The sequence below is a fragment of the Sus scrofa genome, chromosome 6 (assembly GCF_054392235.1).
Source record: "Sus scrofa isolate SSC_HxYL_T2T_F1_AM1 chromosome 6, Sscrofa_HxYL_maternal_Yorkshire_Landrace_v2.0, whole genome shotgun sequence".
NCBI lineage: Eukaryota > Metazoa > Chordata > Mammalia > Artiodactyla > Suidae > Sus > Sus scrofa.
The window spans coordinates 100705500-100711569 of NC_139388.1; positions in this window are offsets into that span (position 1 = coordinate 100705500).

The window sequence follows — 6070 nt, forward strand, 5'->3', positions numbered from 1 at the left end:
ACAACAACAACAAAAAGACAAAAGACAAAAAAAAAAAAAAAAGTTCAAGAAACATGAGAATTTTATGAAATTCAAATGTCTATAAATAAGGTTTTACTGAAACAATTGCCACGTTCCTGCCTTTGTGTCTCCCACGGCTGCATTCACATCACAAGGCAGCCATGGTGAGTGGTTCTGACCTACTTCAGAACTACTGGCTGCTGCCTGCTCGTGGCCTCCGTACAGACCCCTCTCTCACACCTCTACCACTTGCTTCCCCAGTGTCTCCTGTGAATAAGCTCATAATGTCCTCTGACATCATTTTTCTCAGGATGCACGTAATGACACAAGAGCATATGTCAGGTCTGGGAAGAAATGCACCATTTCTTTAAGATCCTAGGAACCATCTTATTACACATAGGATCTGAGGTTGGCCAATAACTACACACATGTGTAAGGAACATCTACCCCTCTCTGGAGAGAAGGTCCCATCCCTGAGTCAACACCACCCACTGCAGAGGTTGGAGCTCTAGAGACACGGCCTTCAGTGCCTCCAGAAAACTTGTGGGGTATACAACCCACAAGCATCTTTTGTTACCTGAGGTTGCTCCACAGGACGTTAGAACATAAATGTTTCTTTGCTTGGTGACTTCAAATTAAAAAATCCACCTCTAGCGCTGTGTGGTATTTCCATCCAAGGGCAGATCTCTGGCTGGCGGGCTGGGGACCTTTTTGTTTCTGGTGTAAGGGAATATGAAGTGCCTGGCTAATCAGATTCAAAGATCAATCAGAGATTTTGCAGAGACTGGAGGACACGCACAACTTTCTTATGGACGTTCAGCCAAAAAAACAAAAATACTTTGAAACTAAAATCCATCACTTTGACAAATGTTCAATATATGTTTTGTACTAAAGCATAGAAAAGAGACAAAGTATGACATACACTGATATCTTAGAGACTAGAAAAATGTTAGCACTGTCAACATGGCAAATGGAGCTAGTTACTAGATAATTCAAACAAAACCACCCACAGGGGAGAGGGGGCGAGACAAGGAGGCCATAGCACCTGTCACTTAGGACTTCACGACAAAGGAAGCTTTGGGCAAATCACACCACAGGGAGGTGTCCCAGGCAGCCCCCAGCCCCTGATCCTGGAGAGGCCAGAGAAACCACACAGGGCGTCTCTATTGAGAAGTGTAGCTCTGATGCCACGGATCAGTGGTCTTCAGATAGTTTTCTCAAGTGCCAGTGGAAGAGGCTGGGAAAGCCTGCATCCCCAGTGTGCATTTCTCATGGGATATGGAGCCTTGTTCAACATGAGCTTAAGTGACTGCAAAAGATACCATTCCCGGCATATTTTACATACTGACATTTAAAAACCATTACATCACTTACTACATCCAGGAATGTCTAAAACTATGCAAGTTGATAATTATCCTGTGATCCATTCTCAAAAATGCATGAACACTGTGTTCCTAAGAGTAAGAAATTTTACATAATTTCTTTTTTTTCCCTTGCAACTTACTGAGAGTGAATTCTTTTCTTTGGGAAGCACTTCATTGGATTTGATGAGAGGCCCAGGCCTGGGAGGGACTGAAGGTTGAGACAGGGAGAGGTTAAACTACACTGCAATCCTGGTTCTCAAAGCTCAGGCATCGGGACCACTGGAGGGAGTGTGAGACCCTGGTGGCAGGCCCCACGTGCCTCTGAGACATTTCCAGGTGATGTTCATCTGAGGACCAGATTTGGAACCTCTGCTTGATGAAACCAAGTACAGAGGGGTTTTCTTGGACAGATGTTTCTTTGGTTGTTTAAGATTCTCAGTTTTCCTCTGACCCACAGAGAAGAAAAGGAATATGAGGCAGCCAAGAATCTAAGCTGCAAAGGGTGTGACAAAGGACCCTACTCCATGACCCTACTTTCTGACCTCTATCAATGTGGTGTCAGGCAGGGAAGGAGCAACAGGGGGCCTTTTGGGTCAAGGGGATCAGCTCTAGAAGATCCACGGGGGCCACTATGTTTGTTAACTGCAAACTGCCGGCACCCACAACTTTCCTGGCCACACAGGAAGCTCTCGCCAAATGAGAGAATAAACAATGCAGGCTGGCTGATGAGCCAAGCTTTCCTGCTTCCATTCTGCTCTTTCCAAGCCTGGTGTTGGGCGCAGGACCCTTGCACTGTGGGGCAAGGAGTCTCTGAGCGCCCTTTGCCCCAAGCCGTGCAGGCAAGTTCTGCTGGGGCCGATCAAACGCCAGAGGCATCAGGTCAGGGCAAGCAGAGACAGCAACCTTGAGAACACTGGTCACGAGCGCCCAGCAGAAACAGGGACTGGAGCTGGACTTCCTGCAATGTCGTGGTATGGCAGCGAGAGTAATTTCATTTTTATATTTAATATTATTTAATATGTTTATATTTGGGCCTCCAACCAAACATGCATTAGGCACAAAAGACAATTGCTTGGCCTTAAAGAATGTCATCTCCGTGGGTCTTCGTTCCCTTATTTGCAAATCCAAGGTTTTAAACCAAAGGACCTCTGGGTGCCCTTCTAGCTACGAGGTCTGGAGTCTGCTAGAGGTTTTTCACTAAAAGCAGCAGTGATTGCCCCATGGGTACATGGACTTGCTCTAAGGAAAAGCCAAACTCCTAATTTTTTCTTTTCATGGGAAGTTCAGACACCAAGAATGATTGACAGCATATCCAAGCCAGAACCAGAGCATTTATGAACCTTCCCATGTTCTCAAATTTGGGGAACTAATCTTCCATACGGAGCACAGAAAGGCTGTGCTTTCTGAGAGGTGTACGCTCTCCCTGGTGAAGATGGGTAGTGCTAAGAGAAGCATTTTAGACAACTTGGTAAGTGCAAAAGGGATATTCTGGGATGCTGTGTAATTGTCCAAGACTGCAGGATGCCCCCGCCAGCTCCAGTCCACTCAGGCGCCATCCAGGTTAAGGTGAAGGATCACAGGGTGTTCTCATTACAGAAGCGCCTGCTGCCGTATGATGAAAACAGACACAGACACACTGCATGCTGCTGAGTGACACTGGGCGGCAGGACCCAGGCTGAGATGCAGGTACAGTGCTGGGAGGCGGGTGGGGGGGGGGCACACACTTGATCCCTCTGCAAACCCTCCTGAGTCAGCTTCAGTTGGACTCATGTGTTTGTGCAGAAAATCTTCTGTGTGACCCCTTTTCACCCTCCCTCCCAGTTCTGTGCCCCAGAAGACTGAGCTGTAGGGACACATCGGTAACTGCTGCCCTTGGATTAAACCCATGAGGCCCAGCAGCAGATGGGGGGGGGGTGTCCTTCCAGCTCCTCCCCACGGGGTCTCCATGGGCATAAGCCCTCTTGGGCAGTCATCACAACGTCCGCTCTCCCTCAGACCCAGGGTGGCGAACATGTGGACAGGCGTGTGTGTCCTGAGGTCCTGTTCTCCTCGTGCTTTCCTACATGCTTTGTAAAGAGTCCTTTGACTCAACTCTTTGCAAATAATCGATCTGATTGAACACCCACGCCAGGACCCTGACTGTTTCCCATCTAAGGAAGCTCCAGACCCTGGGAGGGATGTGGGATGCTGAAGGAGTTCAGGAAGAGGAAGAATGAGTGGTTATTGGGATGAAGGGAGAGGCTCCCTGCTGAAGAGAAGATAGACGAGGAGAGATGGCCGGTGCCTGGGCCGCTTGAGGACGCAGCTAGCGGCCCGGTGAGGAAGGCAGACTGACACCCAACTGTTGGGCAAGTTGGCCTCTCTGTGGTCGGTTTTATCCTCTAGAAAATTGGGGAGGGGGGTCCTCTAACCAGAAGCCCCTGTGCTGGCTCCATGACCCACTCACACTCTGCTCCCTTCTGTGATTTTGCCTGCCTTGAGGACAGTGCCCTGCACAGTACAGGGCTCAAGTACAAATCCCTGTTTCAAAAATAGCCACCACCACGATTGGTTTCCCCTCACCAAAGCAAGCAACACCATCCTTCGAACAATCTTCAGCTTGGAGTGTGACGGGTGCCCCCTGCCCACCAACAGCAGTCAAAGATCAGGACATGACACACAGTCATGTCTTGAAGGACTTGCTACGTGAGGCACTTTTTATGTTTGATACCCACGTAGTCAAAATTCTTACCTACTTTTAGGAATTCTTGTCATGGCTCAGTGGTTAACGAATCCGACTAGGAACCATGAGGTTGCAGGTTCGATCCCTGGCCTTGCTCAGTGGGTTAAGGATCCAGCATTTCCAGCATAGCTGTGAGCTGTGGTGTAGGTTGCAGACACAGCTCAGATCCTGTGTTGCTATGGCTATGGTGTAGGCCGGTGGCTACAGCTCCGATTGGACCCCTAGCCTGAGAATCTCCATATGCCGCAAGAGTGGCCCAAGAAATGGCAAAAAGACCAACAACAACAACAACAACAAAATATTCTTACCTACTTTAAACACGCTTCTCTAATTAAAAATCACATAAAGATTCCTTTATATGGCATAAAAGATTTTCATGATCTAAGTATTTTCCTGCATAATGAGACAGAGATGAGTCAAAAAAGAAAAAAAAAAAAAAAAAAAAAGAACTAAAATGGCAAAACCGGAGTTCCCTTCGTGGCGCAGTGGTTAACGAATCCAACTAGGAACCATGAGGTTGCGGGTTCGGTCCCTGCCCTTGCTCAGTGGGTTCACGATCCGGCGTTGCCGTGAACTGTGGTGTAGGTTGCAGACGCGGCTCGGATCCCGCGTTGCTGTGGCTCTGGCGTAGGCTGGTGGCTACAGCTCCGATTAGACCCCTAGCCTGGGAACCTCCATATGCCGCGGGAGCGGCCCAAGAAATAGCAACAACAACAACAACAATAACAACAACAACAACAAAAACATGGCAAAACCTATTCTTTCTTAGGGCTTAGCAAACCCTTAGACCGCACTGCCCCTCTCTGAAATTCCTCTCTTCACTCCTAAAACAAACACCAAGGCCTCCGCACAGAGGAGACCAGCTTAGACTTGCCTTCTCCAGCCCCCCTTCCTCTGCCAACCTGCCCTGGGCCCACGCCTGGTCCTGCCACCAGCTCCCCCCCCCCAGCTCATCAGATCTTTGGCAAAGGGTCTGTGACACAGCAGGTCTGAGGGTTGAGGACAAGATGTCTCTTCTTTCCCAGGTGGCTTTCTGGAGGCACTGCTCAGCTTTTGCATACTTTCAACTACCTGGCTCTGGTGAGACAGAGGCTGCAGAACAGCCTTGTGTGGCCCAGGGCCTGCTCGGGGGCCTGGAATGACCCTGGCTCCAGTAGCACCCAGGAGAACATGCTTCGCCTCAGGAAAGGCAGTGAATAAAGAAGTGCTTCCCCGCTGGGAAATCAAACACAGACCTCTGTTCTCAGGCCTCTTTAGACCACCCACGTGGGCTCATCTTTCAGCCTGGGGCTGGAGCTAATGTTTTAGAAACGGCCATGGTTTGGACGTGGCCCCAGAGCCACCCCAACTTGGCCTCTCACCGCAGTTGGCACTTGCTGGACGAGCTTGATACCAACAGTAATCTGTCCCTGCAGGCACTGGCAAACAGAAGGCCGACACTGCCCTAAAATCAAACAATTTTACTTTGAAATGGGGGGTGGGGGCGGGTGGGGGCTCTGGTTGGTGGTTCCTGAGAAATTGAATGACAGGAGAACTGGCAGCACACGAGGCTTTCTTCTTGGGGCGGTCCTGTCCTCAGGGCCTTGGGCACAGTCCCTGCCTCACTGTTCAGTCTTGTGAAATGTGGATGGGGGATGGGGTTAGTCCCTTCCTCTTAAGGTGATTAATGAGCCAAATGTTTGCAAGATGTCTGGAGACGCTTGCTGGAAATTTTAAAACTAATTCTTCCAAAACCATTTTCCCAAACCCAGTTTTATCGAATTCCTGAGCCCCAAACCAAATATAACTCTAAAATGATGTTTCAAAGGAGCAAGGTCACAGTGACACCACCTGCCATAAACCTTGTCGTGAACATTGGAAGAACCTTGCCCAGCTGAGCCCAGGGAAGTTGTGTCTTAGCCTAACCATTTCATTCCATTTCTCTGACTTTGCAATTACCAGAAGTATGAACTTCGTTTGGAACGACATTTGTCCAAGGTTATGA